At 51.3% G+C, this 13,786-nt stretch overlaps 2 pseudogenes; both read left to right on the forward strand.

Annotated features, from left to right (window-relative positions):
- Positions 1-756: 756 nt before the first annotated feature.
- On the forward strand, positions 757-3,140 carry LOC147961764 (putative F-box protein At3g16210; annotated as a pseudogene).
- Positions 3,141-7,585: 4,445 nt separating this feature from the next.
- Positions 7,586-9,715, forward strand: LOC125519381 (uncharacterized; annotated as a pseudogene).
- The last annotated feature ends 4,071 nt before the right edge of the window (positions 9,716-13,786 follow it).

The following is a 13,786-nucleotide window of genomic DNA, read 5'->3' on the forward strand; positions in this document are numbered from 1 at the left end:
GTACCACGAGACTCGGTGATATAGAACCACTCCTGCTGCCACACCTTCATGGTCTCCACAAAGGCCCCCTTGGACCAAGTGGTGTTGAGGAGTTTGCTCACCATGGCACCGCCGCAGTCAGTGTGCTGCCCGTCAACCTTCGGCTTTACATTGAAAACCTTAAGCCACAGGCCGAAGTGGGGAGGAATGCGGAGGAGCGCCTCACACACGATGAACGCCAAGATGTGAAGGAAGGAGTTTGGAGCTAGATCATGGAAATCCAGCCCATAGTAGAACATGAGTCCACGGACAAAGGGGTGAAGTGGAAACCCTAGGCCATGGAGAAAGGGGGGTGAATACAACCCTCTCGTCGGGCTTTGGCGTGTGGATGATTTGCTCTTTGGCCGGGAGCCGGTGTGCGATTTCCGCAGTCAAATACTTCGCCTCCCGGAGCTCCTTGATGTCCTTCTCTATGACGGAGGAGGCCACCCACTTGCCTTGAGAACCGGATCCAGACATGGCTGGGAGAGTTGGGCGGTGGGAATGATTGAAACTTGGGTGCTAGAGCTCAAGAACGGGAAGGCTGAGGAAGGAAGAAGGCGTGGGGTAAAAGGATGGATCTTTATACGCTTATATAGGCAGTGAATATCAAGCGCCCCCACTAGCCTTAAAACTCGCCTATTCCCAAGGGGTCGTGCGAGCAGCACGGTTGATTACCCAAACTTATATTGATGAAAATCCCGCAATAATGGGGCACGATCTCTGCTTTGACAAGACATGTCAATAGAGGTTGCGCCTCAAAACGCGAAGCGGGAGGCCGAGAAACGGTTCGAAATAAAACCAGGCCTGACATGACGTTTCGTCGAAAATGTTACATCTTATTAAATAATGTACCCTTGTGGTTGAGGGTTGTAACTATTATACAGAGTCAGATATAGTTCTTTTGTTCAGAAGACTGTTTGTATACGGAGGAGGAACCCGCCTTGCAATGCCGAAGACAATCTGAATGTCGTACATGTCGTCATTGAAGACTGGTTCAGGGGCTACCGAGGGAGTCCTGGACTAAGGGGTCCTCGGGTGTCCGGACAATTTGATATGGGCCAGACTAATGGGCCATGAAGATACAAGGCAGAAGACATTTCCCCGTGTCCGGATGGGACTCTCCTTTGCGTGGATGGCAAGCCTAGCGTTCGGATGTATAGTTTCCTTTCTCTGTAAACCGACTCTGTATAACCCTAGACCCCTCCGGTGTCTATATAAACCGAAGGGTTTAGTCCGTGGAGGCTAAGACAATTCACATAGGCTATACATCTAGGGTTTAGCCATTATGATCTCGAGGTAGATCGACTCTCGTAACCCCTATACTCATTGAATATAGTCAAGCAGGACGTAAGGGTTTTATCTTCATCAAGAGGGCCTGAACTTGGGTAAACATCGTGTCTCCCCTGTCTCCTGTTACCTTTGATCTTCAGACGCACAGTTTAGGACCCCCTACCCGAGATCGGCCGATTTTGACACCGACACGAGGCAGGCAGCAGCAACGGCGGCACTCAGCTACTCCTCAGGGAGGAGTGTTTGCTTGCTCCAAGAAACGCAGCGGTGCTGGCAAGAGGAGGAGCAACTTCGACATCCGCAAAGTCCGCTGCTACAACTGCCAAGACTACGGGCATTTCCTCAAGGGATTGCACCGCGCCCAGGAAGGAGCAGGCCCACCTCGCCGCCGCGACTGCCGCCGACGAGCTGGGGCTGCTTTGAAGATCGACATGGAGGTGCTCGAATAAACAACAAGGTTAAGGGGGTGATTGATAGAATTTACCTTGTTGTCTAGGTATCCATCATATTTATTTCATCGCATTAGTTCGTTCATGCATGTAGTTAAGTTGAAGGCTTGAGGCTGCGACAGTGAGCGTGCTTGTAGAAGTGTGAAGACGAGTACACATGCAAGCTAATATTGCCTAGTTAGTTAGTTGAGTTAGCATCAGCTGATCAGTAGCATGCATGTTGTGTAGTTTGCATGGGATATGGTTGTTAGCAACATGTGCGTACAGCTACGTGGAGTCAGAGCGCGGCCGAGTCCGGCGGCAGATCAGCGTGGAGCTAGAAGCGGATGCATTCAGTTGAGATTGCATCAAGTGTGTCGTTGTGGGCAAGCTCAAGTCTGTTGAAACTTGGATCTGGCTCAAGCCTGTACATGCAAGAATAATCAGATCAAGCAGCTGGCTTGGCCGTCGCGTCTGCATGCAACGTAGTGGGGTTAGTGGGTGCGTGTGGTTGTGTGGGTCTGGTACTTAAACCCATGTACTCAGTTCATTTCCGTTGAGAAGAAACAGAAAAAAAGGCATAAGTGTGTGCGGTGCCGCAAACCTCTCTGTATGCTCTTCTTCTACCTCCAGACATGTGTGTGCTTCCTCCTCCTTGGGCTGCGCCAACATCATCGACAGGATACTCATCTGATTGTCGCCCAAGGACGTCGGCCGCTGCCGAGCCGTCTGCACATTGTGGCGTAGTGTCACCTCCATGCCTGGATTTATGTCCGAACATCATCGCAGCCAGCCATCGCTCCCCATCATCGACGGGGACGGTCGGCCAGCCAGCCTTGTCATCGTCCGCGGTGCGCCGGTGCCGGTGCGAGAACCACGAATCAACAGCTCTGGCCTTTCGTACCGGGTTTCAAACACCGTGAAGTGATTTGTCTTCAAGGCACCTGTGATGGTTTCATCATCGTCTTGGGAAGATTGAGACGTCAATTCTACATCTTCAACCCAGTTATTCGCCAGCATGCTCTCCTACCACAGCCTCCATTTAGGCAACTCATCTACAACTACGTGCTTGGTTTCTACATGCACCATCCAACTAAAGAATACAGGATGCTTTGGGTGTCAAACTACCTTTTTGAATTCAGTTTATACGTCCTCACAGTTGGATCTGATAAGCCGAGGTACATAGTGTCAGAATGCCAACAGTCTCCTCGGCTTCCATGGAATGGAAGTTACGGGAGATGTTGCTCCGTTCACCGCCATTTCAGCACCAGGGCAATCTTTATTAAGAAAAAGGATTTCCCCCGCTTTGTATTCCAAAGCAACCAACCGATACATCCAAGGATAGGTGCTGGGGCGGAAGCAGCACATTCACACCCAAAAGAAACGAAAGAGAAACAATAAGAGAAAAGAATGCCGACAACGGCGGATCAACGGAAACGAAGAAGTTTCACGCACTGCGCCCACCGAAGATCTCCCACCAAGCTCCAAGGCTCCGAAGCACCGGTACCAATCAGCACCTCCAAGAAGGACCGCGACGAAGACGACGCTGCTGCCAAGGGTTTCCCCCGGTACACGACGAGGTGAGAGGAAGGGTCGCCCCCGACGCCCTCCAGGAAGGTCCGGCGGCACCCACTGGCGTCGCCGCGTCGGTGTCGGACAGGCCGACAGGGGTTTCCTCCGATCCCAACCTTCACCTCGGGTGCTCCAGAGCCTGTCACCAAACCGACCACCATCTTGTGCCACCATGGTCAAGAAGCCTCCACGCCGTCTCACCACGGCACCACGAGGTGAGGTCTGCACAACAAGGGATAGGAGCCGGGACTAGGGGCCGTAGCACCGTCGGCACGCGGGAGGGCACAACCTCCACCGTCAATGACGGTAGCCGACCGGACACACTAGCGGGAGCCTACCAGGCCCGTGTGCCCACAGGCCCGGCTGGGAACTCCATTCCCGGAAAGCTCCCGCCATCGCGCTGCAGCAGGCACGCCATCGGCATCGCCGCCCCCCATCCGAGCCGCTCCTCCTCCTCACCACACAGACGACGACGAAGCCCCGCCAGGGACCGGCCCGCTAGGACCCAGATGGGGCCGGGAGGGCCCAGATCTGGGTCGGGGACACGCCGCCGGCCACCGCTCGCCACCACGCCGCCCTGCTGCAAAGGGCAGCACCGCCACCGCGCCTACCGCCGGCGACCGCTGCCGGTCGCCGGGCCGCCGCCCAGCCGAGCATCACCACCGCCGTCACCAGCCCCGGGAGGGAGACGAATGCACGGGTACAGAAGGGCCCGCCGCCGCCGGCAGCACCCGGGCCAGCGCCGGGGCACCCACTGGCGGCGGCGGGGGAGAGCTCATGAGGGTGGCGGCCAAGGGAAGAGGAGGGGCGCGCCGCCCCCGGCCACCTCCCGGGGAGGCGGCGCAGGGGCGGGAACGGGATGGGGGGAAGAGGGGGCGGGGAGGGCCGGGGCACGCGAGCCGGCGGCCGGCGGCGGCGGGAGGGGGCTAGGGCGCCACCGGCGGCGGCGGAACCATAGCGGGAGGGAGCGGACGGCTTACAGAGTTGTCCGATGGGGCAATCTTTATTGGCGTCCTCGTTATCCTTATTGTTGAGTATATAAGGATTATTAGAAAGTATAGAATAGATTAGGATTTAGTCCTGCCTTGTCTTATACTCCAAGTTAGTCTCTATACTTCTATATATATGCCCACCAAGCTCAAGCAATACAACGAACTATTTCACTAAAACCCTTCTCTCTCTTCTAACATGGTATCATCCTAATCACGATCCAAACCCTAGCCTCCGCACCTGTGCGCCGCTACAACCTCTTGAGCATGTGTTGGTTTTCCCTTGAAGAGGAAAGGGTGATGCAGCAAAGTAGTGTAAGTATTTTTCTCTCAGTTTTTAAGAACCAAGGTATCAATCCAGTAGGTGACTACACGCAAGTCGCCTAGTACCTGCACAAACAATCAAGAATCTTGCAACCAACGCGATAAAGGGGTTGTCAATCCCTTCACGGTCACTTGCAAAAGTGAGATCTAATAAAGATAATAAGATAAATATTTTTGGTATTTTTCTTGTATAGATTGGAAAGTAAAGATTGCAAAATAAACGGTGACAGAAATTGGCAAATTGACAGGAGACTAATATGATGTAAAATGGACCTGGGGGCCATAGGTTTCACTAGTGACTTCTCTCAAGAGAGCAAATATTACGGTGGGTGAACAAATTACTGTCGAGCAATTGATAGAAAAGCGCATAGTTATGAGAATATCTAGGAATGATCATAAATATAGGCATCACGTCCGTGACAAGTAGACCGAAATGATTCTGAATCTATTACTATTACTCCACACATCGACCGCTATCCAGCATGCATCTGGAGTATTATGTTCATAAGAACGGAGTAACGCATTAGGCAAGATGACATGATGTAGAGGGATAAACTCAAGCAATATGATATAAACCCCATCTTTTTATCCTCGATGGCAACAATACAATACGTGCCTTGCTGCCCCTGCTGTCACTGGGAAAGGACACCGCAAGATTGAACCCAAAGCTAAGCACTTCTCCCATTGCAAGAAAGATCAATCTAGTAGGCCAAACCAAATTGATAATTCGAAGAGACTTGCAAAGATATCAAATCATGCATATAAGAATTCAGAGAAGAATCAAATACTGTTCATAGATAATCTTGATCATAAATCCACAATTCATCGGATCTCGACAAACACACCGCAAAAAGAATTACATCGAATAGATCTCCAAGAAGATCGAGGAGAACTTTGTATTGAGATCCAAAGAGAGAGAACAAGCCATCTAGCTAATAACTATGGACCCGAAGGTCTGTGGTACACTACTCACACATCATTGGAGAGGCTATAGTGTTGATGGAGAAGCCCTCCGTGATCGAATCCCCCTCCAGCGGAGCCCCGAAAAAGGCCCCAAGTTGGGATCTCACGGGTACAGAAGGTTGTGGCAGTGGAAAAAGTGTTTCATGGCTCTCCCCGATGGTCTCAGGGTATAAGAGTATATATAGGCGAAAGAAGTAGGTCAGTGGAGCTGCGAGGAGCCCACGAGGGTGGGGGAACGCCTGGCCCCCTAGGCACGCCCTCCTGCCTCGTGGCTTCCTCGCTGCTTTTTTGAGGTCCACTCCAAGTCTCCTGGATTGCATATGTTCCAAAAAAGATCCTCGCGGAGGTTTTGTTCCGTTTGGATTCCGTTTGATATTCCTTTTCTGCGAAACACTGAAATAGGCAAAAAAACAGCAATTTGCACTCGGCCTTCGGTTAATAGGTTAGTCCCAAAAATAATATGAAATGCATAGTAAAGCCCATTAAACATCCAAAACAGATAATATAATAGCATGGAACAATCAAAAATTATAGATACGTTGGAGAGGTATCAGCAGTCCCGGGGCGGTCGGCCTCCATGACCGCCGCCGGGGGCTGCGCCGCCCATACCTAGGGTTCGTCCGCCGCCCGTGTTGGCTGTCTGCCCTAGAGAGTCCTTTTCCCGAGCCCTTGCTCCAGATTTTTTCGCTCTCTTGCCGGTCGTTTTGATCGTTGTTGTTTTTTTTGTTTTCCTACCTAATGTTGATCGGTTTGCATCGCCCGTCCGTCGACCCCCGTGCGCCTCTACTCCAACCCCGGCGCGACCAACCGGCCTCTCCTCTGACCCGGCATCCACGTGCGCCAACGCGGACTGTCAAGGCCAGCCGCCGTTCGCGCGTCGGTCCTCCCGTCGACCTATGCCGGCCGTCACCGCCCTGCTTCGACCGGGAAACCTGCATCGCCCCGACCCGGCGGCCTCGCACCATGCGACGGCCAATCATAGTCGTCGCTCTCGCGCCGGCCCGCCCATCGATCCACGTCACCTGCCTCCGCCGCATCTGCACAACGGCCTGGCGGTCTACCTCGTCGGCCTCGTCCTTGGCTGCGTCGGGACGGCTGCATCATGCTCGTCGGGTGCCTCAACTCGGGCGCCGCTGCTCCGTTGGTCACTCGGGCCTCGCTACCCGGGTGTCGGCGTTGCTTTGGCGGCCTGAGTGCCAGTGCTGACGCGCTCGTTCGCACGTTGTCCCATGCCGTCCATCATCGCCGGCTTCATCTCGGACTCTGCCGCCATCACGCCTCCACCGAGCAGCGAACCTGACCTCACGTGCGATTGGATTGATCACCTGCCCGCCGCCGCGACCGCCTCATCTACACCGTGCGACCGACCTGGCCCGTCGATTGCGCACGCCTCCGTAGGCCCCGTGAATATTGTCCCCGAGTTCAGCGCAACCCTCCGCCTATCGAGCAACGGAATGTCGCTGTGTCGCCCCATCGGGCCGCAGCGCCGCCGCCTCATGGTTCTCCTTGCGGCTACATCGACTCGTGTGTCGCTGCTGCGTCGCCCCTACGGGCCGTAGTGCCGCGATATGCGGTCCTAGCCGCCGCCCCAAGGCCGTCCCCGCGGTTGCACCGACCCACGCTCCGCTGCTGCACCACCCCTTTGGGTCGTAGTGACGTGGCCCGCGGTCCCCACCGCCGCCCCGAGGTCTTCCTGCCGTCGCCCCAACCTGCTCACAGCCACTGCGTCGCCCCTTCGGGCCATAGCGCCGCGGCCTGCGGTCCACTCCGCCGTCACCGCGCATCGACCTCCCATGGTATGCGTCGCGCCGTCTCCCTTGGCGTGGGAACGCTACCTTCCACGCCGGTCTTCGTCACGCTATCAGGGTTCTTCGCCTACTTCGAGCACTGCTGCCGCACTCCTAACCTAGCTGCTGCGCCGCCTCTATCTCCATAGCCGTCGCAGCCGCCCATCCACCCCCTTCGTCTTCGTCCAGCACCAGCCCATTGCCAGCGTCGATGTCATCTACCCCGACCACTTCGTCTACTCCGACCATCGTTCGTGGCATTGGCCCCGTGCCGATGGATGTCGCAATCGTCGTCGAGTTCTTCTCTACTGGCCCCTTCAACTTCTTCAACATGGCGTACAGCTCATGCAGGTCCCTCGTCTATGCATGTCCGATGCTGGCAACACCGATGCATGCCTTCGTCCACGACGTTTTCCCGGGCCTGGCAAGCCTGGTGTGGCGCTTCGTCAACTTCATCTTCGACCGTCTACGCATGCCCGGTGCTGGCAACACCGACGCGTGCCTTCGTCTACGACGTCTCCCCAGGTTTGGCAACCCCGGCGCGACGCCTCGTCAACACGGTCTTCTCCCTGGCGCACTCCTACTTCGACACCACTGCGCCCATGCTAACTCGGCGCCTCCTTGCGCCCTCGGCTCCATGGCGACTTCCTCGACACCGACTACCCTGACTCTACATCGACCACGGCATTCTTCGCATGGCTACCTTGACCACGGCTACATCGCCCACGCTCTCGACTACATCGGCAAACGGCACAAAGGGCTACCGCCTACTTGAGCAACCTCGTTGGTTTCCACTCCAGCCACGACTCCGTGATGCATCAACTGTTACAACTGTGGGGGGGGTGTCCGTCGGCTTGCCTTCGGATTCTTCTCCAGTCTCACCGTCTGCGTATCTACCGTTGTGACTGCGGGGGGATGTTGAGTATATAAGGATTATTAGGAAGTATATGATAGACTAGGATTTGGTCCTGCCTTCTCTTGTACTCCAAGTTGGTCTACTCCTATATATATGCCCACGAGGCTCAAGCAATACAACGAACTATTCCACCAAAACCCCTCTCTCCCTTCTAACACTTATGATGCCACGCAGGTTATAGGAGATGGCGAAGACATTATTATATTTGACACAGAAGTTGAATCATTCTGATGGATGCGCAGTCCAGCCCAACCGAATCATCCGGGTACGTACCATGCTGGACAGTTGTTCGACATGAAGGGGGTTCTTGCTTTCTCGGGCTTTTTGTTCAAAAACAACACCACTTTGGATGTCTGGGTGATGCAGAATTATGAGGCCAAAATTTGGACCTTTAAGTACCGGATTGACCTAACGAAAGTGGAGGCATCACAAAAGTTGAAATTAACTTCTCTCAAAAGGAAGAGGATGTCACCACTTGATACAGTGGTGATATGGTTCAATGACATGGCTGTGCTCAACGAGCATGAACTTTTGATCCAGTTTAATCATGAACACGTGTTACGCTTCGATATCGATGGCAAGTTCTTAGGTAAGGATGGCAATTTTACCCATGAACATGGATATCCAACCCGAATGGATAGGGGTTGGATATACTTTTGTGTCCATGGGTGGCGCCCAAACCCGACCCGATTGTTTGCCGGTACGGCATGGATATAATCTTATACCCGTGGGTATACCCAAATCCGACCCGATAGTATGACTTAATGAGCAAAAATGTACTATCCCTACCCCACAATTACATGTCCCACTATAATTTTACACATTGTTATCTAAAAGATGCAAAAGAAATTACACAATCCCCGTCATAAGTTTTATTAGTTGACATTCAATCCCCTCCGTAGAATACTCCAACGCCCCTTCCCTTATTTTTGTCTCGTTGTTAAATGACTCGTCATTCTGATCTGTTAGAAAAATACTAAATGAAGTTAGAATGTCAGTGAATTTGATTTACCATAAGTTAATGTATACCATAAGTGAAGCCTAGCCTACCACAAGGTGAAGAATGGAAGAGCTTATGTTAACATTGTATTATGTCTTATTTATATGTCTCGAGAGGACCCAATGGGTATCCAGTGAGTATGGATATCCATCGGGTTTGGACATGGACGCATTTTTTCACCCGTGGATTTTTTCATGGGCGGGCAAAAACTGTCTTCATGGATATGGATATGGATTTGATATTGTTCAACCAGATCCAAACCCGACCCATTGCCATCTTTATTCTTAGGAATGGTAAAGATTGGAAAGAGACAATATCGGATGATTCTTTCTGGTTATTACCTCAAAGAGAGCATAATTCCAATTCCGTCTCATGAGATGCTACAAGAAGACAAGGACCCTCCATTCTTCACAAGCCATAGCTGAACTGAATGTTCATGCCGCTTTGCATTCCCCTTGCAATGTCTATCCATTCTATCATAAACAAGCCGTGCCTCTTTTCTTTACCCCTCATTACTTACTAATACTGCTAGTAGAACATGCCATGTCATTTGGATGGTCGTAGTAGCACATTTGATTTCATCTTTGCTGCTAGCACATTCTAAACCTTTCTTTCATAGGCTAATTGTTTGATCTTTATTGTTCAGTATGCAATCTTGCCCCAACTCCTAAGTAGCGCTTTCTTATAGCTCTTGGTATCACATCAACTTTGTGCAAACATGTTTCTTGTCAGTTAATTAGCACAGATTTGTCCAGGGTTTTACGTTTTGGTGGCAGATAGAAATTTGTTAAGGATTTGCTCTCCTGGAGAAAGATAAATACGATGGTACATGGTTCATTTTTCTCCTGATAAAAAAATTGTAACTTAATTACATTGTGTCAGTTTTGCAAATTCAAGGCTGGTCACATTGCTTTTCAAGTATGAATCAGCAATATTCTCCATGTAACTAATTTTTCGGAACGAACACCTGGGACACAAAATTTACAGCACGAAAGAAACTACTATCGCTTTTGAAAAAACAAGGTGTTAACTTTGCGCTAATAATAAGTTGAATGTCTGGCGTGGTGCTATCACTTTGATGTGATTGTAACTTCTTGGTTTCTGCTAAAACATTCTACTTCAGCGAAAGAAAAGATTGTTTCACCCGCAAAAAAATAAACAAAATATTGTTGCCGATGTATTCAGGTCTCAGTTTGAGGCAAAAGCCAAGGATGCCCGGCTAATCGCTGAACTTGGAGTAAGATACGGGGAATTTCCAGGCGGGTTGTGGAAAGGAGGAGAGTTTTTTTTGGAAAATACGCAAAGCTTGCATATCTTTCATTGGTAGAAGAGTAGAATAAGAATACAAGGACTCTGGATCCAACACACGACATGAGGCCGGGAGAGAGGGGCGAGAAGGGCCTTAGGGTTGCAAACTACCACATATGGTTTATTTGGTAATTATGTTGGCCAAGCCAAAAGCACCCGCTCGCGCCCAAAGACGAGCTTCGTCCTTGATGCATGAGATGTAGGCGTGATTGGTCAAGGAGGGTTCTAGTCGGTCGAAGACGCTTCCGATGCTTCTATAGAAGCCAAGCCGTCAGAAGGAGGAGGGATGAGAGCCCTTTTCAGCAGGAGGATGGGGACATGACTAGGGTATCTTGCCACCGCTCCTGCAAGGGTGAGTTGGGGTGGGGTGGAGCAGCCGTTGAACGGCACCATGCGAGCACCTTGTGCCAAAGTTGGCGGGAGGAGCAGCTGACCAAGAGGTGATGTATGCTCTTCGGTTCTTGGTCACAGAGGGGCATCTATCCGCGTGGGGTAGACCATGGCACCCAAGTCTTTCCATGTTCTAGCATCACTCTTGGGAGGCCAGCCACATGAAGATCTTAAAACGAAGAGGCGCCCATATTTTCCAAGTGAGCTGCCAATGTGGATCTGGCGGCGAACCAACGAACATGGCGGGGTAGCAGGAGGCAGCAATGTAGACTCCGGAACTAGTCCAATGATAGACAAGCTTGCCAGCATGCAGGGAGTATGGTATGTCGGAGCAAGTGTCATAGGTCGATGTACTGAACCATGGCGACAGGGCCTAGGGCACCGTGGATGCCTTTGAACCAAGTTCAGAGATGTGGCCCATCATGGACAGTGCGGATCCTGCGGCGTCGACAAGGGACCATCATGTAGATAAGAGGGGCACGCTCAGCGATGCGGCGGCCAAACACCCAGCAGTTCATACAGAAGAGACGGGATCAGCCATCACCAAGAAGCCAGGAAGTAGACGCACGGACAATGGCCTGGACCTTCGGGTCACGTGGAAGGGGAAGGTGACTCCAGGGACGGTTTGGGTCGGTGCGTTGAAGCTAAATCCATCGGGCACACGCAGGGCCAGCCCGGAAGTCCCGAATGGCAAGGCCCCCAAGATTCAAGGGACGGCAAATGGAAGGCCGGCTAACCTTACTTGCAAATCCTAAAAAAAAAGTTAACCTTTTTTTTGCGGGCAAATCAGAGAGCTATATTAAGCAAGAGCATTCCTTGGACAATCAGCAAGAAAGCTGGTCACAAGGAAGCTAGGAGTCTCGTTGAGCCAACTGTCAGTCACATTCAATGGGCATGCATGTTTTGCACAGAGATGCGCTGGCAAGTTTGCTGACCTGCTTACATTAAGAACATCAAAAGAAATGAAACGAGTACTAATCTCTCCTATTTCTAATAAGATTGGAGCCACAATAGAATGAGAATTGTGACGAGTTTCCCAGAGCATTACCAACTCCAGACAATCCACCTTCATGATCACATGTTGGAAGCCTCGTAGAGTAGCAAATCGAACTCCTTCCCGCGGTGACAAAGCCTCAATGATAAGAGGATCATATACCCCATCAAACGGTTTGCACCATGCGCCTAGGAACGCATTAGCCGAACGAGCAACACCACCAGCGCCCCCCCCCCCCCCCCCCCCGTCCATCAGTGAAGTTAAGTGCGCCATCTGTGGTAACCTTTATAAACCCCACCTCAGGCGGTCGCCACCCATAACCAGGCAGGATCGAAGCCACCTTCCGGGGCAGCTGTAGAAGAGCTATCGCCTCCTTCGTGGATCGGATCGTCTCTGTAGGATCACGACCTAACTCTCCATGCTTGATCCGATTCCTAGAATGCCATATAGACCACATGATAGTTGTAATATTGGCATGGTCATCAGTTGAGAATTGTGGGCTACATGTGATATCACGCGCCCATGTCACCGGCGAGAGATTTGGTAGCCGGAGATCAAACCATGCACATGCCTCCTCCCAAAAAGGTCGGGCATGCGGACAGGAGAGTAATGCATGGTGCAAGTCCTCCTCCCCGGCGAAGCACACTTTGCAGTTGCTAACATCTGCAATATGGCGGTTCTTGAGCATGTACTCATCTGGGAGAATTCCTCGAAGTACTCTCCACCAGAAAACTCTCACTTTTGGAATAACATTTAGTTTCCATAGGGCTTTCCACATCTGCTTGTCATCCTCTGAGGTCCCGGTAGTCGTCCCTTCCTCTAGAGCTAATCGCTCTTTCTGAGTCACAAGAGCCCGGTACGCCGTCTTTACAATGTAGTTGCCCGATCTATCAAATGCCCATGCATGAAAATCAGGTCCCCCTGCCGAATAGCAATGTTAATGATGGCAGCTGCATCCGAGGCAATGAAAGTATCCCGAATCAAATCCTGTCGCCACGTCCAATTCTCTGAATCAATTAAGTCTGACACCTTCTCCACATAAGTATTCAGTGGTCTTGCTAATGGAGTCATGGAGATGGTGCCCGGGATCCATTTATCAGTCCAAACTGATATAGTGGAACCATCCCCCACTCGGGATATCAAACCGGTCTCAAGAGCCTTTCTCCCTGCCAGGATAGCCTTCCATGTAGCCGAAGCCGACTTGGGTGCTGTTGCTTGCATGAAATCTGAATCTGTGAAATAACGACCCTTTAGAACTCTTGCACATAAGGAATTTGGATTTGTCAAAAAACACCATCCGTGTTTACCCAACATAGCCAGGTTAAATTGCTGAAGATCCCTGAAACCCATTCCACCATTGCACTTGGTTGTAGCCATATCCTGCCAAGACACCCAATGCATCGACTTTTTGTCAAGAGAACTACTCCAAAAATATTCAGCCATAGGAGAAGTTATGCTCTTACAGACTTTCTTGGTCAGCAGAAAGGTACTCATAGGATACGTAGGAATAGCCTGTACCACTGTTTTCAACAAGACCTCACGACCTGCACATGCCAACAATTTCTCTGACCAACCCTGAATTTTCCCACGAGCTCGTTCACTTATATGATCAAAGGTACCACTAGTGATACGCCCAACTGCCGTAGGCAAACCCAAGTATTTCTCACTAAAGGCCTCCACTTGAATGTTCATGATGGCCTTCAAGGAGTTCCTCATTGTATCATGTATCAGGAGTATTAGATGAAAAGAAAATGGAACTCTTATCACAATTAACCCGCTGACCTGAAGCATCACCATATATCCT

This window comes from Triticum urartu, chromosome 7A, assembly GCF_056163025.1.
Source record: "Triticum urartu cultivar PI428250 chromosome 7A, HENAU_Tu73, whole genome shotgun sequence".
NCBI classification, from domain to species: domain Eukaryota; kingdom Viridiplantae; phylum Streptophyta; class Magnoliopsida; order Poales; family Poaceae; genus Triticum; species Triticum urartu.